Source organism: Sebastes fasciatus, chromosome 12 (assembly GCF_043250625.1).
Source record: "Sebastes fasciatus isolate fSebFas1 chromosome 12, fSebFas1.pri, whole genome shotgun sequence".
Taxonomy (NCBI): Eukaryota; Metazoa; Chordata; class Actinopteri; order Perciformes; family Sebastidae; genus Sebastes; species Sebastes fasciatus.
Genome location: NC_133806.1, coordinates 34345033 through 34365927, shown reverse-complemented (window position 1 = coordinate 34365927; position 20895 = coordinate 34345033).

The window sequence follows — 20895 nt, the reverse complement described above, 5'->3', positions numbered from 1 at the left end:
GAGACACGGAAGCGGAAGCAACAGCAGCGAGGCAAACCGGAAGATCTGCCAAGAGGACAAAAAACCCAGGTAAGTCACAAGCGAACACCAGAAAAATCTCAATCTATAAACAACACTCAGAAGGAGGAACGTGGTGCACTACCGAACGAGATGGATTTATCTGTCAACGTAGTGGAGAGATGACCAGGCTTTTATGGGGAGGTTGATGAGGTGATAGGAACCTGGTGTGCCTCGTCTGCTACTGAAGGCGGAGCCAGCCACACCCCCTGCCACACACATGCCCTGCCATGAGTAAAATACAGAGGGGAAGGGAACAGAGAGAGCAAGCTACACAAAAATTCAACAACCTAAAACAAAAAATAACAGAATCATCACACAGTTGATAGGACCTTTAACTGCAACGTCAATTACTCTTTGTATTATGACATTTGAGTCCATGGAGGTTTTATATTTGTAAAAGTTTACCAGAGCCTAGATCAGCTATTATAAAGTGGCATCATCCCAATGGAAAGTCTACTAGTACAAAACACTAATGTGTATGAGTAGTGGGCTGTAAACTGGGAAACTTTGTTGGCTTGTGACCTCAGTGAGTGGACACCATCTTTGAGTCCAGTTCTTTTAACACATCCCTGGTTTATTCTCAGTAAGTAATAACTAAGGATGTGTTGTTTTTTTCAAAGCCATAACTTTGACTGTTGCTTATTTAGTAATGAATATTTAATGTTAGAGAAGAAAAGTTTTCAGGAGCTTTAAGGAATTTCTATGTATCTGCATACAACTGAGGAAGAATTACTGTGATACGCCAGGACCAGCTTTACACCCTACCACAACGTTGTTCAAAGTGTGAAAGTCACCGCTTTATGGAGTATTTTCATTAAGCAAAAAGGTCGACAGAGACCTTTTCAGTGACCTACATAGTAAGCATGAAGTTATTAGCTTCTGCTACACTGAGAATGTACAGCATCTGCTTCAGCCATTTCCCACCACGCAGCAGGGAAATTATGCTTATTTATTCTACCTTTCATATAAAAACAAGGCCAGGGGGTGTTTGGTTAGCTGAAGCAGTGGCTCAGGTAGCGACTCTAGAGGCCGGCCACGACTGCGTACAAGTAAACACGGTAGGCAGGCAGACTGCAGTTCAAGAGCGAGCACACCGACACTGTTTCTCAGTCTGAGGTGTCCTTTTAAGTACACGCTACGTGGAGCTCACACAACACAGACACAGAGGCTGAATAACAGCGACTACAAAGCAGCCGCCTCGGGAGAACAGGACGACACCCAGCAGTGGCAGAGAGAGGGGCCGAGGCGAGGGAAGGATGAGAGAAAGAAAGTGTTTAGCCGGCCAAAGTGGTGCTCTAAGAGAGAAGGCTTGAAGGACACTGAGATGAGAGTCACCCTGTATTTAGCTGGGAGACTAAAACTACAGAATGGGGATGAGAGGAGAGCAGGAAAGGGATTAAAAGCCTATCGACCGGCCTGTGCAATCGCCTCTTACATTATATGAAGCCATGTTTAATTCAGGCCTATATGCTGTGAACAGGCAGAGATGAGATATGGGGGCAAGGAGGAGGAGGAGGAGGAGGAGGAGGAGGAGGCCAAAATCAGAGGATTGTGCTGGTCATTCAGTTTGTAGATCTAACCACTACAAAGAGCTGCTGCTTCCTACACAACTAGGGCCTGTGTTTATCAAAAAAATATACTACAAATATACTAAAGCCAATTTAGGAGTAAAAAAGTTACTAAGAGTAAGAAAATACATTCATAAAGTGACGCAGAGATGTAGAGAGAGACATATCTCTCTCAGGGCTATAGTTAGTGTCCAAATTACTTTAGTGGAACTTCAACACCAAGACATGTTTGTCTGACTACCATAGAGTTTAATTTCTCTGGTTATTTTATTATATTTTTACATGTTATTGATTTATTTCCCTGTTGTTGTTTTATTTTATTTTCTGCATTTTATCTCCCTAAATGATAGTCTAAATACTATAGCAAAACCTTCTCCTCAATGAATGAATATAACATTAGTATAACATAGCATTTTAGGTTCAAATACATATGATGGTTTTTACTCTTGTGTTTGTACGTATGTTTGTAATAGGGCTGTCAATCGATTAAAATATTTAAACGCGATGTCCATAGTTAATCACAATTAATCTCAAATTAATCACACATTTTTATCTGTTCTTAAATGTACCTTAAAGGGAGATTTGTCAAGTATTTAATATTATGCAATATTATGCAAATGTATGTATGTATATATTTATTATTGTAAATCAATTAACAACACAAAACAATGACAGATATTGTCCAGAAACCCTCACAGGTACTGCATTTAGCATAAAACAATATGCTCCAATCATAACATGGCAAACTGCAGCCCAACAGGCAACAACAGCTGTCAGTGTGTCAGTGTGTCAGTGTGCTGACTTGACTATGACTTGACCCAAACTGCATGTGATTATCATAAAGTGGGCATGTCTGTAAAGGGGAGACTCGTGGGTACCCATAGAACCCATTTACATTCACTGATCTGGAGGTCAGAGGTCAAGGGACCCCTTTGAAAATGGACATGCCAGTTTTTCCTCGCCAAAATTTAGTGTAAGTTTGGAGCGTTATTTATTCCTTACGCCTGGGCCAGACTGCCCGTATGAGCAGTACCTGACGGCTGCCTCGTTGAATTGCTGCGTGTCTCACGCGTGTGGTCTCCATACCGGCTGTGTTTCTGCTGCTGCTGTCAGCCCTTTCTTTCTACATAGAGTTTGCCTTTCATAACGGCCATTTCATTTCATTATAAATGTCATTTATATTTATTTTAGACAGAGAAAGGTTAAGAAATATGTGGTAATTTATAAATAATAGAAATAATACACAATTAAAAGCTTGTACTATATTCATTCATGTAGCCCTGTCAGTCCCTGCATGTTCTACAACACTGTCCTGCACATATTTCAGAATAAAAGCCTTGTGTTAACAAATGAAGGAATTCTGTCCACAGAAAAACGCTTGAGGGCTTTTATGTTGAAATGATAGCAGGAAGTGTTGATTTAAAAATAAATCTTTAGTATTTTTCATGTCCGTGACATATTCTACAGATACAGACATTAAAACTGTAGTAATGTTGCTGATATGATGTCAATATACTGTCAATAGATCACTTTCACTGTCTGTTGTTGCTCTGAACGCTTGCAGTAAAATAGGCGAGACCTCGAATCTCTAGAACAGACACAGCTGACGCAGCCGAGCCGCGCTGCTCACGTGGGCAGTGTGGCTGCTCTAACCTGTTAACATGGACGCCGAAATAAAAGAACAACAGGTTCTGCAGGCTCCACGCATGTCTGGCCCAGCCATTAAGTTTTCTAGTTTCATATGATACCAGTATCTTCACTCTCGCTTTAAAACTGAGCCTGTTACAACCTCTGAAAGATGGATTGTGTTAATGCGTTAAAGAAATTAGTGGCGTTAAAACTAATTGGCGTTAACTTGTTATTATCACGTTAACTTTGACAGCTCTAGTTGCTACGTTTTTTTTTGTGTTTCACTTTTGGCACATACAGTCCTCCTCGTCCTTAACTTTCCTCGTCTCACTCCCTATTGTCTCCTCTTCACTACGTTTCCATTTCTTTTCTTATATAGGGCCCTTCTGAGGGTTTGAATTAGCATCATACTGCTCCAGAAATTGCTCTGACAAGAGAGCAGCATGTCACCCTGTGATTATCCTTTCATGATTATGGCAACTAGGGCTTAATGGTTCTCTGGAAATAGCCACTATTTGAAATGTCCACAAATATCTTGAGCTCAGTACAGCTGTAATAATGAGCCTAACCGTAATCCCAAAAGGTCCACTGGTACAGATTCTGTTTTTCTTTGTGTAATTACAATTCACCTCCAGGCACAGAAAGTTTGCTTTGGATGAAGGAGTGAGATCACTGATCAATCCTCCACAGATATCCTTGTATTGACGTAACAATGGACTCAGTTCCAGACAGAGCAGAATATCAGTCAGTGACAATACCCTTTTAGTTGGCAGGCAGCAAATCCTCCAGTCAAATGAAGGTTATATGCATTACACTGGAGCTCCCCAGTGCATGAGCAAAGTCAACTGCTGGTGTTTAGAGACAAATGTAATACCTAACATTTGATCCAAGCTCAGTAAAATGATTATAGACAGATTATATTGACTTCCTTCTTATATGATACTGACCACAGCAACATTAACTGTCTATAAAAGCCTGGCCAGGAACAAACTTTCTTTGCATGTATTGTTTATTTGAAGTGAGTTTCCCTACTATGTGCTTTTTTCTCCGTGTTGCCCCGGGCATGAAAGGTTTGGACACTCCTGGTCTAGGTATTTATTTATGCGTTCAAAGACTTTTCTTTGCTAGGACTGGGGTTGGGACATTATTTATTGATGGGGCAATGGAATTTGCAGATATGCTGCAGTAAAAAGTAAATTTCAAATATTAAATGCCTTCGACAAACATCTCTACTGATTCATTACCACTGCTACACACAATAGATTCAATTAGAAGAAGACGAACTTTATTAATTCCTCTTGGGGAAATTCAGTTTTATTATTATATTTATTAAAGGTGCTAAATGTGAAATTGGGAGCAGTTCTATTGCCTCCACACAGCTCTCAACATGGCAATGACTGAGCCGGCGGTTGGCAGCTAGCAGTGCTAAGAGAGCTAACAGTGTTAACCTGAGGGGGAACTGGAGAATCTTAACAGATGTGTAAAATGTGAGAGCCCACACATAATGACATGTTATGATCAATTTAACAGTTTTGTTCCTGTAGTGTGTGGAGAGAAACAATTTGGCCCAAACATCCAAAACACCAGAACAGATTCATTCATCAACAACAAGAGTCACACTAAAAAATAAAACAGAAATCTCACAAAATGTCTGGCGATCAAACGTGACTTTAGTGTAAATAAACATGGCGGACGACGGGCAGTTACTACTATGTTATGCTTTGCGTTTAGCATTAGCACATGCATTAGCCGCGGCCGCCATAACCGCGATGGTTGTCCTTCCTTCTTCAGTCAGCTTGGTTCTCTATTGGCTATCGTTCTTTACCACGTGACTGCGTCATCGGCTGTCCTCGGGGTTCCCCACACACAACAGGACATCAAATCATAGTAAATATTGAACATGTTTAATATTTACGATTTGAAATCAGTGCGACCAGGATGGACTTCAGAGCAGATCCGTGGATGTAAAAAAACACTCTTAACATACCTCACACCACAAGAACATCTGGTAACATAATCTGTAGAACCATCAGAAAATCATGGCTTTACTGACGATTGCCAGGAGGGGGGAACCGGGCCAAAAATCGGCTTAATTCTTGTTTAGTGTGTACCTGGCATTAGGCTTAGAACATCAATGGGCTCCTGAGTAAGCTTGAACAGGAGAAGGTGTTGCGATGGAGAAAGACCAAGATATAGTGGTGCTGACAGAGATCACAAGAGCCTGACTGAATGATGTCCCTCTTGTAGTTAAAACAGCCATAAGAGCCGAACAGGGGGAGTGGCGGTTCTGTTCTGTTCTGAATCCAGCAGGACAGCCCTGTCTAGTAAAAAATACGGCCCCATACAACTAAACTGCATCCTCAGTTATGTTTGGAGGGAAACGTATTTTGTTGCAGATTAAAGTGACGTGGTATAATAACGTTACAAACTAACACAGGACGTTCCCCCAAGAGGCTGCTGTTCATGCCCAGTGGGAAACTGGAAGTCAACGTACACTTATTATCAATAACACAACATACGTAGTCATTTTAAGCCAAACCATGATGTTTTTTTACTAAACCTAAACAGGAAGTTTTGTTTCCTAAACCTAATGAAGTGGTGATGTTGAGTTTTTTTGTTTTGTTTCAATTAACCACGTGTTTAGACATACATACTAATAAGGATGCTGAAACAAGGATGTAGAGAAGATGGTTTCCTGTAATGGCATCATGTTTTAATGCTAATGGTTGTCATTTTGGCAACATCAAAAGGAAAATTCACTGAAAATACTTGAATACCTTGAAGCTTATTGTAGAAAACATTGTGTAAAGAAAACCAAGTTCATGGGTTCTGATGGAGATCAGAAGGAAACTGACTTTGATTCTGTTACGTTCTCCGCCATTTAAGGTCCAGGGGATGGAGGGAGTAACTAAATAAATTTGTAAACCCAGGAATGAGAGACGCTGGCAACAGGATTGTGTGAAAAATAATCATACAATTTATTAATAAAAAGTATGATAACAAAAATGTACAAACACCAAATGAAAACTACTCTCTAACCAAAAACGGGAGGTAAGTACACAACTAAATAATTATGGCCGTAACCAAGAATAAAACAATCAAATTAAAGCTACTGCTTAAAACTGCAGCGCAAAGCAACCCGAAGGTACTCAACTTAAATCAACTGCTCCACAGACGCAAACACGCAACACACAGTCTCGGAGATACCGCAGATTGGCACTGGGCAACTTCTCCTCCATTCTCCTGCTCTTTTATACTCTCCGCCTTGATTACTGATCAACTGCAGCCGTGTACTTCCCTGGATTGCAGCTGCACAGGGGAGGAGGGCGGCACTTGAGGAGACAGAGGAAAGGGCAGAAAAACACAACAAACATGCAACACAGCACGTAACAGATTTTTTTGCAGGCATTGTGATCTTGGTCTTATCTTTACCTTCCATGGAAGTACCCTGATCTCACTGACACTACATGTAGAGGAAAAAGCAAAACCAACTCACCTTTTTTGACAATAAATTACGACACACACCATTTGTCATTAAAGAAAAGCTGCGTTCTCTTGTGCTGTTTTGATTGGATGTTAGGCTTCAATTGTCTCTAAAATCCATTGAGACTCTCTACATGGCAGGGGTAAAAGCTTTGTGTGGAGTGAGGACCTCCACACCCAACTTGACCTGTTTATTAGAGGCAGAGCTTCCATCAGTGCAGTAGTACGAGAAAAACAAACCTATTTAAGAGGAAGATTGATATGCATGATGATCTGTTGGGTTATGCACTCAGAATCATGTCATGAAGTGACAGATTATATCAGTGCTGTCCAAGGTGAGATGATCAACTACTTAAAAAAGGTGCAAGAAAGGAGGGAAGCAAATATAAGACATATTGTAGCTAAACCCTGAACTAACTATCCATCCGCCATATACAAATAGTAGATCATATATTGAAGATTATTTGGGAATTACATTTACAAGGTTACGCCTGTCATCACACAGTTTGTATATTGAATTAGGAAGATTGAGTCATATCCCACCTGAACAAATCTGTGCACGTGGCACTGGCACACAGAATAAAATACATATACATTATTAGCCTTATGAGATCTATTCATGAGAATATCAAACTGATCCTTAAATTCGATATCCCATTCTGCCCAAGCTTGTTTGTTCTGAGTGGTCCTCTCCCTCTAAAAGCCCTCCTTGCAGCGCAGGCGGACTAGGTCCAGACATCCCTTAGGCTCATAGACACAGAGTGGAAGGCGATCACCCCACCACCAGCAAGGGTGTGGTTCTAGTTCTGGCTTTCCATTAACTACGATGTAAACCCATCCGCAGCAACAGTAAACACTCAGAGAAAGTGCACCGGGAGTGACTGTGGTGATGTAGTTTAGAGAGCTAAAAGACACACATAGGATGGGTGGGAGGGGAGTTAGGTGGGTCCAACAAACACAAGGCTTTCTTCAGCAGTTTGTCTCCCATGTGTCACATTACAATCAGCTGTTCGTTCATGTCCCGTGTTCAAACGTTCAGTTTCATTTTCACTGTTCAAACGTAGTAGTTTTAAGCCCAACCATGTAGTTCTCTCCTAAATCTAACTGTAGTGCTTTTGTTGTGTAATCCTAAAGTGACGCCAAGGGGCGCCACGCCAAGGAGTGGTATGTAAGGAGTTGGGATAAGAATGAGTTGTCCGCAGATATGATATTGGCTCAGATCCCTAAAGCCTCATCCATACCGGAACGTCAGGAGCACGTGGCGGCTGCGTAACCTGTTGTTTTTTATTTCAGCGTCCGTGTTAACAGGTTAGAGCAGCCACACTGCCTGCGTGAGACGCACGTGAGTGTCAGCTGCATCTCTTCTAGAGAATAGAGGTCTCGCCTATTTTTGACGCATGCCGCTCACGTCTCACAGCAGCAACAGACGTTGATCTAGTGATCTATTGACTGTATATTGACATCATATCAGCTACATTATTACAGTTTCCATGTCTAGACATCTGTAGAATTTGTCACAGACAGTGAAAGTGATCTATTGCCTGTATATTAACATCATACCAGCAAGAATACTACAGTTTCGATATCTATCAGTAGAACACTTCCTGCTTTCATTTCAAAATAAAAGCCCTCAATCGTTTTTTCTGTGGACAGAATTATTTCATTTGTTAACACAAGGACTTTATTCTGAAATATGTGCAGGACAGTGATGTGGAACATGCAGTGACTTGGAGAGCTCCCTGAATTAACAAAGTACAGGGTTTAAATCAACACTTCCTGCTTTCATTTCAAAATAAATACTCTCAAGCGTTTTTTCTGTCGACAGAATTCCTTCATTTGTTAACACAAGGCTTTTATTCTGAAATATGTGCAGGACAGTGTTGTAAAACATAAAGTGACTTGGAGAGCTCCATGAATGAATATAGTACGGCGTTTTAATTGTGGATTATTAATATTATTTACAAATTACCACACGTTTCTTAACCTTTCTCTGTCTAAAATAAATATAAATGATATTTATAATGAAATAAAATGGCCAATAAAAGGCAAACTCTATGTAGAAAGAAAGGGCTGACAGCAGCAGCTGCAGCAGCAGAAACGCAGCTGGTGTTAACACCTGACACATGAATCACGGAGCCACCACGCCACACAGCCGCCACACGCTCCTGACGTTCCCTGTGTGTACCGGCGTAAGAATCATCTCGACCTGTGACATGTGATACTCTATGACCTCTTCATCTGCCAGTATTTTCAGTGCTGTTTACCAATGAAGATATTTATTTTCTATTGACTTCTTTTTATCAATCTCAGTCTCAGTTGTCTAGACCTAAAGGTCAAGCATATAATTGTGTTACCTTGTTTGTATTGCATGTGTCCTGTCTCTCACTGCCGTAGAGTGTATCTGATTTGTTGTCCCATCCTGTTCAAAAAGAAAAACAAAAGTGTCTTTGTGTGTTTTTGCTGGGATTGTACAAGGCAGTAGTTTTAGGGTTTGAACATCTTTCTTCCTACAAAGGGGGAATGGCAGAAAAAGTTTGAGTTTGACTTGTATAAGGCCAGTGTGACCCTGTACACTCTGTATTTGTCACAGTTCTACATTATCAGTCACCTGCTCATTTCTACATGTCATCCACCTCCCATTCAGTCATTTTCCATTCACCCTGGTTTTCCTGCTCCTCAGCTTCAGTCAAGCCCACCTCATCAAGGCAACTCTGTTCACCTGATCTTCATTGCTCACAGCCAGTATATACTGTATATACTCCAGCCTCACAGATACACTTTGCCAGTTTGTCCCTCACCACCCATTCAAGACTCTCCAGCACTTCGTTCCAGACTGATTTCCTGTTGCCGACCCTGCCTGCCTCTGACCGACCTGCCTCGTCTGATTCTCTGTAAACCCACCAGTCTTTTGACCCCGACCGTGAGATCTGCTTCTGTATTCTTGGTTCCTGTTTGCCTGTGGCTGCTCGGTGTTCCCGTCCGACGACGACGCTACAGTGTGAGTGTTCCCGTCTACTTACCTGTGGTTCCCGGAGGTCCAGAGACTTTCACCATTTCACCACACTCGTCATCATGTGTGTGTGTTCTGTGAGTACCTACCTGCTGGCTTCCTGATCCTCTGCCTGGCTTCGACTTACCTTCTGCCTGTCCCCTACTTTTTCGTCTGCTGGACTGTTTGCTGACCTGGTTTCAGATCCTCGGCCTCCACGACTACGTCTCCTGCCTGCTCCTCTACGGTACTGTATCTTTACCTGAACTGAACTGTGTGTGTGTGTGTGAGGGCAAACGTCACCGCCCACTCACCTGTTTCTCGCTCCAGTTCGGCCTGATGAGCCCACCGGGTAGTCAGAGACTTTGTTGTATTGTGTGCTGCTTTACCTGCCCTGCTGTGTAGCTACTGAGTTTACAGTATTACTTTGTGTCACTTAAAATTCCAACTACATTTCTTTTCTCCCTGCCACCTTTGCAAAACACGTCCCAACGCTAAGCGTTGTACAGGCAACAGACCTGTAAGTTGGTTCATGTTCCACTCCCTTAAACATTTATGATGCTGGAAATGGTCATTGGAAGAACAATTTTGTTTTCAAAGTGAGTTATACTTGCAGCAGTTAAAAGCTAACAGCCCTATGGGTGTACATTTTATATATCTTCATAAAAGTTAGAAAAGAAAATCAGATCAAATGACTCACACACGCACATTCACATCACTCTAGAAGATATTAAAATATATAAATATATACTCAGTCCAAAACTGTTATACTATTACCACTTTCCATGTCAAATTTGAATTCTAGTAACAAGAGCAATGTTGGGGAAAGGATTCTTTCAAGTTTAATCTAGTTTTATTATATTTCATAGGCATGTGATACACTTTTCATACAGTAGAAGAATTCTAGTATTTTCTGTTTTTGGAAGGAGCAGGGCTTCACAGTGATGGCTGCAGGGAGAAATGCCAGTTGTCTATCTAATTGGCAGGGGTATTTTGTTTATGCAGATGGGAGACTCACTGTGACAACTGATGCATGACAGTTGCTACATGAAACATTATTAATCTAGAATAAATTCAGTCTTGTGTTCAGTCACTCACATTACAAATTTGTTGCAGGAGGAGTACACATATCTGAGGGCCAAATTATATGTTGAAATTGATATTTTTGTGATTGACAGCTGTAAATTGTGCTCAGTTGCACAGCAGTTCAGTAGTTAAGTCAAATATAAAGAAAAGAAACTATAGACTGTATAAAACCCATGTGTACTCAGTGTAAAGCACAGGTAGGTTTACCTGCTGGGCATTTCTGCTTGACGCACCTCCGACGGTGCCATTGTGCCGGCTGCAGGGTTGTCAGCCGGGAGCCACCCTTCACTGATGTTTCACTCCTTTAGTCCATTTAGAACATCTCGAGGTGGTGGAGCAGCGGCAGGGATGTCTCTCTGCAGCCGGCCTTAGGATCCTTGTTTTCCCCACGCCTTGTCCTTTCTTCAGAGCCAGAGCCAGAAGCTCCCTTGTTCTGCCTCCTCCACCAGGTCTTTGAGAGCCTTCTTCAGCCTGGAGCCTGTGATCCCCAGCGACTTAAGGAGCCGCTGGGTGGATGTTCCAGTGTAGCCTCTGCAGCCAATCTCCACTGGGTAGATGAATGCCTTCCACCCTGCCTGTGAGCACACAGCTGCCAGCTGTGGTTACTTCTCCTTCTTTCTCTCGAAGGCAGCCTCCTTCCCCTCTTCCCATGGGACAGTCAGCGCCACCATGATGACCGTCGTGGTGGGGGTGGACCAGAGCACGATGTCAGGCCGTAGGGAGGTTGTGGTGATCTCCTGTGGGAATTTCAACTGGCGGTCGAGGTCAGCTCTCATGTTCCACTCGCCTCCAGGTGACGAGAGACCACTCCCTCGTGTTGCAGCTCTGAGCCTAGCCCCCTTGTCTGACAAACCGGATCAGCTGCTGTGATGTTACTGGGCTGGCCCCGTTTGCCTCCAGCCTGCGTGCCTCCAGGATTTCGTCGTGTACCGGCCCTGCGCCAGGGCTGCCTTGCACCCGGAGAGGATGTGCTGTAGTCTCGGGTTCTTGGAGTTGCAGAGTTGGCAGTTCTCCTCTGAGCCATACCAGAGGTGCAGGTTCTGGGGACTGGGAAGGGTATCGTACGTGGCCCTGATCAGCAAGCTGAGCCTTGCTTGAGGCATCCTCCACATATCCGCCCAGGTAACAGCCCTGTTAATTAACGTCTCCCAGGTTGTCCATCTCCCTTGCTTAAAATGCTAATAGAGTTCAGTAGTAGAAGTTACACACTAGTAGAGGTGGTAGCTACCAGCTCTTATTTTGTCAATGCAAAATGATTTTTATCATTAACAGTTTGCCTATTTGGCCTTTTTAGAAAAGAAGCTTTGAGGTTGTGTTTTAACGCGTCCCCTAGTGTCCTCGCCGGACCTGGTGGACATGTATGGCTGGATTTAACATTATAGACATGACCACTGATTATTTGTGTAACAATTTAGCCACAAATTCACAGACCGACCAAACACGGTCCAGACATATACTCGGTTTTGACCGAATCTTGATTGAAACTTGACCTCCCTATATAAAATGACCTGTGGTGACCTCTAGGATAATCACAGCCTCATGAAACTTTACAGCGACAAACTAGAGACCTAGAGCATTCAGAGGATGGATAGATCAAATTAGAGACCTAGAGCATTCAGAGAATGGATGGATCAAACTAGAGACCTAGAGCATTCAGAGGATGGATGGATCAAACTAGAGACCTAGAGCATTCAGAGGATGGATGGATCAGACTAGAGACCTAGAGCATTCAGAGGATGGATGGATCAGACTAGAGACCTAGAATATTCAGAGGATAGAGGGATCAAACTAGAGACCTAGAGCATTGAGAGGATAGAGGGATCAAACTAGAGACCTAAAGCATTCAGAGGATGGCTGGATCAAACTAGAGACCTAGAACATTCAGAGGATGGATGGATCAGACTAGAGACCTAGAGCATTCAGAGGATGGATGGATCAGACTAGAGACCTAGAGTATTCAGAGGATAGAGGGATCAAACTAGAGACCTAAAGCAGTCAGAGGATGGCTGGATCAAACTAGAGACCTAGAGTATTCAGAGGATAGAGGGATCAAACTAGAGACCTAGAGCATTCAGAGGATAGAGGGATCAAACTAGAGACCTAAAGCATTCAGAGGATGGCTGGATCAAACTAGAGACCTAGAACATTCAGAGGATGGAGGGATCAAACTAGAGACCTAGAGCATTCAGAGGATGGATAGCTTTCCTAGCTAGACTGACAATAAGGGGGTTTCTGAGCAGTTTACACAACACAAGTGCTCGCCATCCAATCACAGAAAAATGGTTAAAGGTCTTATTGATAAAAGTTTTATGTAGATGAATATTTTTTTTTAAATAATACATCCACGGAGCCTTTAGAAAGGTGACAAATAAAAATATGGCTTATTATGTTGGTGAATTAATCATTTTAAGAATTTTGGTGGGTCCAAAATTAATGTTTTGTTTATATCTGTGGAAGATATTTCACGTTTGGTTCCCACTTCTAATAAGGCTTTATATGGATATGTAACTGGCCTAATGTGTTAGCTTGATCCATTTAGTGCTTGATGAAATAAGTTCCCAAAAGGCTATGATTGGCCCGATTTAAGGAATTGAAAGTGCTGATAATATAGTCATTATGAACCCAAATGGGACCTGGATCTTACTTTTACTGGACCCACACAGTTACCCCATGCCTACGTGTTATCCAGCCCTTAGTGTGCTGGCAGGGAAGTGACACATTTAAACTGGAAAATTCAGTATTCATAATGTGAGGCTGCCCTGGTACAGTGGCACTTTGGGCTAAATGTTAGTGTCAGCATGCTACCATGCTTATAATGACAAAGATGGGGCTAACTGAAAAGTTAAGGGGATCACCAAAGTCCTCTGGGGACCATGAGCATGAATGTCTGTATACAATTTCACAGCAACCCATTAGTTGCTGAGATCTTCAACTTCAATCTTGTGGGCTGACCAACTAACCACTAACATTGAAATCCCTAGAGCTGCAAGTGTAAAATTAGCATCCTGATGGTTTAATGCAAGTGAAAATTTCAATAAAAGGCCCCATATTGGCACAATATCACCCCCATGTATTGGTTTCACCATACAAAACAGAGCATTTTGAATGCGTGCCTTCCCATGGTCGAATGTCAGTGATATTTTGAATCTTTGTAAATTGTGGTTTAATGAATGACTCAGACATTGCTTTGATTGTGCAGTCTGTCTGAATCCCAGCCAGTATCGGGCAGTGTGGAGTGGGTGCACCAGCCTGCAGTTGATAGTGTGACTGCTCTCTCTGTGGCAGGTGATGGAGTGTGTCTTACCTGCGACACGCAAAGAAAGCAATTGTGCCCGTTGATGGATGAAGTTTCTCAGTGCAGTGGTGTCTGGCTCAATCTGTTTATTTAGTCTCTGTCAAATTGATCATCTGAAAATGCAAACAGATTTCTCCTCAGCAATACATTGCTATTAAATCACAAGCACGGTGACTAGCGTCACAGCGCTACCTCTGCTTTCAGAGGCAGTCACGCTAAATATGTCAGATAAACTGTCACAAAAGATAAGCACAGAGAAAACTTCTGATGCCAGGCTTTTTGTCTTGGCTGCAAATCAATTACATTTAAGGTCATTTTGAATAAATTTTTTTCTCCTTTGGCCATCCATCAATCAAGATCTTTGTTTAAACTGGGCAGTAACGCAAACAGACCTCAGCTGCAGGACACCAAGGTCATCATGTCCTCTATTCTTCCTGGAGATTTGGGGTTTACAGATATAATATGCAGGGTTTTCCTAAAAAAAACAATGTATAGACTGATACTAAAATAATCCCTCTCAGTCATCACTTATGAACAACTAGGAGAACCTGCAGCCCTCTGCTTGGATTTTCTCTTTTCTTCTCATTTGCTGTGTTTGGGACGTTTCAGGACTTCAGCAAACAGCCTTTGGGCTCCATGTGGGGGTGTAACCCCCAGCCAATAACAGAGCGCAGGGTGTGCAGCCCGTTCAGGTGGTCAAATACCGCTGCTTTGTCACGCCCCTCTGTGTCTGATACCGAGGCACAAGTCCCCCTTTAGATCTGTCAGATACAAAGTGGCCGTATTTGACAGATGAGGACGGGTTGTTACATCGTTGCCAACGAACCCACTCTATAGAGCTTTCTAGCCTCGTTTAGCTCGTTGTTTTGATCACTGTTTTTGTTAATTCCCAATGCCTCATCAACCTGGTGAAACAGCAGCAGCAGGCAGCTGTTTTGAGTGAAATAGCTCTGATAAACCCACTGTACTCTAAATCTCCTCAGCAGCTCACAGCAGATAGACAGTGAGACTAGCTGGTGAACATAGTGGAGCATTTAGCAGCTAAAGACACAGATATTTTCCTCAGGAGTTGGTAGAGACCAAACCAGAGCTAAAAGTAGAGTGAATATCGGACTGACTTTTATCTGGTGGTCAGAAACACAACTCCAAATGATTGGAGCTAATGCTGCTCTGTGTCTGCTGGATGCGTATATTCAAAATGACTTGCTCACGTTAGCCAAGCCATAAGAAATACCGGACCTTTGCCCATGAGACCAGTGTCCTTGTCCCGTGTGAAACCAGAAGTCAACGTTGATTTATTTGTCATGTAACTTCCGTACTAAAGTTATGCCATTTCCAGTGTTATTTGAACCCAAATCATGATCATTTACGACACCTAACTAAGTCGTTTTTGTAACGGAAGTTCCCCACTTACGTTTTGCCACTTCCAGTGTGGCGTAACTGAACCACAATCTTTATCTAAACCTAACTAAGTCGATTTGTTGCCTAAATTTAATCAAGTTGATTCCTGTGAAGATGTACGTTTATTTTGAAAAGACTGGAGCGGGAAATTGACGCTGGACATTCATAGGAAATCACACGAAAAATGAGGAATAACTTCTGAAGATATCATACGAACTGTTGTATGAGAGTACGTGGAGCGGAGTGGTGCTGCAGCTGTGATGGCTGTGTGTGAGCAGCAGATGGCAATGAGGCAATGTTTTGGCCCAAAGTGAGAGAGGAAGCATCTTGCACAAGGGTGAGATGTCCATGTAGGTTGGACAGAAATACCTTATGAGTAAATGAAGGTTCCTGTGATTGTCCATAATCAACATCAAGCCTTTGAGAGGAAGGGTTAAAACCCTACCTGTGAGGGTTTAACCCTTCCTCTCAAAGGCCGTCGGCGTGTGATACCGACACACAAGGCACCCTTTAGCATCGGTATGAGATGCACCAGGCTTTCCATTAACTTCTTTCCAGGCTTGTAAAGAACTTTATTTTTTGACCATACCTCCCAGCCTTACTTGAAAGCTCAGAAAAAGCTAAAAAGTGGATGTAGAATAGGAATTTCATGCTTAGACACATGTGGACACATGTGGCCATATAGTACATTTCACTGTTGTAGTTTGTTTGGTTTCATAAACTGGCATTCTATGTCGATGAGACTAAACGGAGAACAAAAGTGAACTTCAATCAAGTGGTGATGTACAATACAAAAACCGGCCATCAAATATTCTTTGTCCTAAAAGGCATATATTTTGACCTTGCACACTGTACTTGAGTTTACCCCAGTCTATAGACTGCACCAGAGGCCTGTACTACGAAGCGAGTTCAACATACCCAGGGTATCTTCTCCTTATCTGGCTTAACTTACCCTAACAACAAAGATCTCGCTAAGCGGTCCTACGACGGTGGTTATCAACTCGGTAAGGTTTCTCAATCTGGATATGAGCATGTTCACATAAATGGGGCGGTGTTTGTAGCATCTGACCAATCACAGACATGGACAAGTCTACTTTCAGCAGAGCGCCACAAACCAAGAACAAACTATAATATCAGACAAATATGAAGAAGTTAAACACATAATCACTAATAGTAACACAATTGAGGCTGCCAAATGCAGGAAGAACAGCTGGCAAAAGAAAATATTGCAGATGTGTGAATGTGTAAATTAACAGACTTTAACGGAATACTCAAAAGTCAGATATAGTCGTCTAGATGGGGCAGTGATATATAAATAGCTATTACTATTGTAATGGGTGAATGGATTACACTTCATTATGTCCTTAAACAACAATGTTGCGTGTGTGACTATTTCAGCCTTCTTTCAGCTACATCTCCGTCTCCGGCGGTGTGAAACTGACTTGAGTGCAAGTAAATTAATGAATATAAAAACATAATTCAAAGCAGTAAACACCCACAGCATACAGTAGTAGTACAGTAGTCCACGAACAAAACCTTGCACTTTAAGGCCTATAGCTTTCAGTACACAGTATATGATGCGTTGTGTAATTGATCTTCCATTTTGGAAGACTGAAGATATGATTTCCCTTATTGAAATGTCTGTCGTTGGAGGCTGAGCTAAATTAAGAATACCTTTATCATCCCGTGTGTCTGTGATGAGGACTGAGCACCAAGAGTCTCCTCACAAAGCTCTGGCACACTGAGTCATATCGCATTGCCTTCCTTTTTATTTTACTGCACTGATTGTCATATTAAGTTCTATCTGAAATAGATTTTCCAATATATTAAAATATCCTCCAGTCGAATCAAGTGCTCCCACAGAGAATTCAATTTGGAAACTAAGAGCCAGGAGTGGGAAAAAAATCCCTCTTCACAGAGAAAAAGTGAATAATTCAGAGCCCATTCTTTTGAACAAGCTGCCAACAAATTACCGAGAGTCCAGAGTCAGAGAGAATTAACACACACACACACACACACACACACACACAAAGATGCCCCCAAAGATATACAGCATTTGTGCACATACAGTAGCATAAAACCTGGTTGATGTTCAGCATTATCACCTTTACTTCATAGTTCAGCTGTGATAAGTGATCCGGTATCACAGTGCAGTACTTTGAATGTGTTTTTGTACATTACCTAAATGACCTAACAGTATATGGGATGCTGCTGACTACAACCATGTAGAAGAGGAAAATAAATGAAACAGAAGAAGCTGGATGATACTACATTCCTCTACACGCACACAAACACACGCACACACACACACACACACACACACACACACACACCTTTTTACAGTAAGAGGATCCGGTGAGGCCAGATGTGACTGATCCACATCTGATTCAGTTTCATTGTCGGTGCCATTATTCAATTCTGTGTTGTGCTGTCAGTTACACTCGTCCAATCACAGCAGTCCAATGACTCAGTTCTTAGGACGGCAGCATCCCTGGTCTCGTGTTGCCTTACATAACAAATATCCTATTGAGTTCTATGCAGTTTTTAATTTGTGGACTGATATCAGATGGACACTCAGTATTAGCGGATATTCTCAGTTATGACACTAAAATTGGTACCAGGTTAAAACAAGTTGGATTGGTATACATCCCAAAGAAAATTTAAAAAAAAGTGTGATTCTGTTTTTTTTTTTTTTAAATGAATTGGTTCTGATCTAATCTAGATTTTATGCATGTAAAATGACGATTATACTACACTATTACTACTATTTTGTTGTTGTTGTTTTTTGATGGTATACCTGGTTATATATAGTCCTGCAGTAACCCATTTTTACCATTACTCCCCATCACCTGACCTCCCCCGCCTGCCTGCACACCTGTTTCCTCTTTCTGCATCAGCCCTGCAATGTAAATAGTGGCCCATTCCCATTCACTCTTTTCCAGATTTCCTTACCTTTCCAGCCATCTGTTCTGTCTGTTTGACTTTCCCTGCATGATCCCCTGCCTGCCCATCTGACTTTTACCCCTCAGCCTGACCCCTTTTGGATAAGTCTATTGTTTTCATCTTCCTGCCTGGTTTTGACTTTTGCCAGACCATGAGTAAACGTGAACATATCCAGTCCGTCTCCTAATCGTGTATCTGGGTTCAAAGCTATTTCTCTGCTGAGCTGTTACAGTACAAACTGGCCAGTAAGGACCCAGAGGACTCCAATCCGGTGCACAAAACAACTGGCGGTACAGGCCCATCTCTGATCTGTGGGCAGATCCAGCAGCTCTCTGTCCAGGGCCAGTGTCCATCTCCGGCAACCATGTTGTCTCAACATATTCAACTCTTCTCTGCTGGTTCATCTAACACAACGACAGAAGCTATGCCAGCTGACGCTAAGCTAACAGAGGTTACATGTAATGTAACATCTCTCTGTTAACGTAACGTTAACTGGGCATTAGCAACAATTAGCTATGACAAGAACTTCCAAATCCTTCAACTTTAGCTATTGATGATTTTTGGTTATAATTATTCATTTAATTATTAATAATTAATTAAAAGTTCCAAATTGATAGTTCAGCATATTTTATGAGACTATTTTATGGGACTACATTAATTGATTTTCTCTTTGTTACAAAGAGTGGTGCCCTGAGGTTGATTTGATGCTAATTAAATAATATTATTCAAGATATTTAATAATTATCTTGCTAATTACTGATTACTTTTGATAGCCATTTAAATGCCTTTTTGAGCTATTGCACCCATATAATTTGGTGCCCTGTTATTATTGATATATATTGATAATTGTATTAATATAATTTTTATTGATATTAATAACTATCTTTAATATTTGTGAATAACCAGTCGTGCTCATACCTGCATCGCCAGCAGCTTGGTGGAAGCCCCCTTCAATGTCCACACCTCCCAGAATCCCCCTCCCCACTTTGTGAGTATTATGGCTTCCTTCTAATTTCTATTCTAAGCCATATTTCTTTCGCCAAGAAAACGTGTCAACAAGGCATCTACTAAATAAAGTTGCGCTCATTCATGGGTTTACTCACGGTTAGATGTCCTTTCTGTCATTGGATGCATATGATTGATTTGCAGCCTTTGTGTGTGTGTGTGCGTGTGTGTTAAACTACATAAACCAACCCAAACAACCCAAAACAGGATATGCCGCGGCAACCCAAAGTAAAGAAAAAAGATTAACTTAAACTTTGTCTTATTGAAATGAACAAACTATATTAAAGCCCGTTAAAAAACTATTTCGGCTCTTGGCGTCCTTAAACAGCTGCGCTCTCCACAGCTGATACTAAATCAGGATGACGGCAACAGGATGACGGCATCAACTGGTGCCAAATTTATAAACAATTCAATGCTGTGGTTGGCCACATGGGGCAAAAATACCAATTACTATCAACATAATGTTTCTCTTATAATAAGGAATTCAACTAATACTTTCTCAATATTTGGCTCCTACAGTGAGCTTCATGGTCCCCATCTCCAAGGTGGTCCACCTGGCTGCAGAGTTCCCCAACAGCCTTGTTCCATACAGATCCATCCAACCCCCCATGGTCCCCATCTCCTTTTTTATTATTACTTTTTAAGTTAAAGTGCAATACAAGTGGGCAAAGTGAAAACAAATAGTGCATTACACGCAACCTACAAATAGAGCAGTACAAGTGATCGACATGGAAAGAAAAAAAACAAACACAAACAAACACCTGATATAGCAAAGGACAAACCAGTGAACTAGAATCACATTAGTCAGAAAAGGAAGTGGCAACAATGACTTGAGACAACAGCATCCAGATAACAACAACAACAAAATAGGGATTCAATTTCCTTATTATAGTACGCTAGTGTTAAGTTGTGTGTGCGTGTATGTGTGAGTGTGTTTGTGTGTGTGTGTGTGTGTGTGTGTGTGTGTGTGTGTGTGTGCGTGCACGCGTACGTGCGCATGTGTGAGAAGGATATAGTAGAGAGAGATGACAGAATAAGTGGATAAATAAGTGTCAGAATAGAACACAGGGGGTTGGGGCACAGCAATAATCAAAGGTAAATGGGAAGAGAGAAATGAAAGTAATTAATAAGTGAATAAATAAACAACATAGCTACAATGCTCTTGAAAGATATCATTGGTTGGTCCCTGAGGGCTGAGGCGCCGGGGTGGATCTGGGAGTGACCAGGACAACTGGGCCATGGAAGACTTTTATGTATCTATTTATTACTTCTTTCTTTTTGTCTGCTTGATTAATAAATTTTTTTTGTCCCTTTCCCCTCTTTTGCTCCTTCACCTCTTTCTTTGATGTCCTCTGCTTTAGGCTGTCTCTAGGCCCATAGGAGGGGGCTGGCCTGTTGCGGGTCAGATCTACTTTAGAACAGCCCCCACCCCTACA